Source organism: Octopus sinensis, linkage group LG14 (assembly GCF_006345805.1).
Source record: "Octopus sinensis linkage group LG14, ASM634580v1, whole genome shotgun sequence".
NCBI classification, from domain to species: domain Eukaryota; kingdom Metazoa; phylum Mollusca; class Cephalopoda; order Octopoda; family Octopodidae; genus Octopus; species Octopus sinensis.
In genome coordinates, this window is record NC_043010.1 from 64,617,945 (window position 1) to 64,619,930 (window position 1,986).

Here is a 1,986-nt window from a genome sequence, read left to right on the forward strand (position 1 = left end):
CCCAAATTCCGTCTGCAACACTTTCTGAGCCTACTACAAATTTTCAGTTCCTGCTAACCGTCTCTCGTACCTGTCCCTTCACTGTCATCTTTACTTCCTCCCGCTCGCCGCTATCACATTCACTGCCTGTCTTCCTCGCCTCTTGCCACTATTATCTCCTGGCTGGCTGGCTGCATCAACTGGCCGCCTCTTGCCAACTGAACCTTTTTCCGGCCTCTCGCTGTCTGCCGCGCTAACACCAGTCCGTCGCATTTAAAAGGGTGGAATTATTATTTCTTTTTCAACTTTCCCTGACCGTTGGGATCAGAGATCGCTTTCTAAACTCATTATTTTTTTTACCGTTGCCGTTGACAGGACAAAAGATTATTTTTTAAATTTTTTATTTTTTTTCCCGTAGTCCTGAACAACTGGAGCGCCGGTTCAACTCCAACCAACGGAACTAGGGCATAATGTTTTCCCGTTAATTTTACCTCCGTAACAATAACTATAAACACTACTCATATTCATACACAAACTCACACATACACATATAGGAACACATGAGTTTACATTACCTTGGGCGTGGATAAATGTAGCTGAATGTGAATATACATCATCAGACATAAACTACCGCCACGTAGTATTTGAATGACTTCAGTGGCTTTTGCTGTGTTGCAAATATCCAATATATTCTCTTGTCAGAGGAAGTTTTCTACCTATCCTCTCTTTCTCTCCCTCTCTCACTCTCTTTCTCATTTTATATGTCTCTTTTTCTGTCTCTATATGTAGGTATAAATACGTCTAAGTGTGTGTGCGCGCGCGTATGTGTTTGTGTGTGTGTGCATATATCTGTTATAATAAACTTCGCAATGTATATATTCTGGTCAGTGAAACTGAAAATGGTCGCAAGCTGATGAAAGGAAAAATAGCTCCAGAAAGTGTGGAATAGCAACAGAGATGCTAAGGTGTAGCGAAGATCTGTGGAAGTACGCTTCAATCGCTTTCTGAAGGAAGATAAAATACTCTCACCGAAGAAAGTGTTGAATATCATCTGGATTCATGAGAAGTGGGATAAAGAACACCTAACACAATTTCACCCGCTCTGCAAGCTGTTACAAAGGTTATATACACCAGACTATCGATATATCTTGGTGGCCATCACCCGCAACTCCAAGTAAATTTTCCGCAAATACTACACTACGATGGATCACAAATTCACTTCTAACAGAGCGAAACAATACAAACTGCGACTGTGAGTCACATTTGTCGACAACGAGAGACCTTCCGTAACATCGTGTTGAAGGCAGTGCTGAAATCTCAGGAAATACAAGGTGTCGCAATACACCAAACTCCAAAGGGATATAAGTTCTGGATACAACACTGATATAGCGCTGCTATGCTAATAATAAAATTTCCGAATTAAAAGAGTCACAAACAAGGCGATACCATCTCTCCTAAGCTCAACACCGAATGTCTATAAATACTCATCAGAGACATTGACTGGATAGGTGGCATGAAAATCAACGGCTATTATTAATACACCTTTCATTTGAAGATGACATTGCACTTACCGCCGAAGCCACTGACCATATAGATTATGCTGTCAGAGCTGGATGCCCATAGCCCAGCAATAAGCCTTAAAACAAACCGCATGAAAAAGAACAAGAAAAACAGGGGAAAGTAGAAAAACGAAACGGATTTAAAGACTAAAAAAGCTAAATATGATAGGAAATGTGAGTGAAATATAAGTCAAATAAGTAAAAGAAAAATAAGTGAGGAAGATGAGCAGAACAAACAAAGGGATTGAAATTTTATAAGGGTGAGAGTAATGCCAATAAAGATATTGAACTTATCTGACGATACAGGTAACCAGCAGACATAGTAAAAATAGAGATTTATAGCAGATATTGATATACATGTACGTAGATGGAATTCGTATAGGGGAGGGATATGTTTAAATAATTGTAAACTGAAAGTCTCCGCTTGTAGGTAGAGTGAACGTATCTC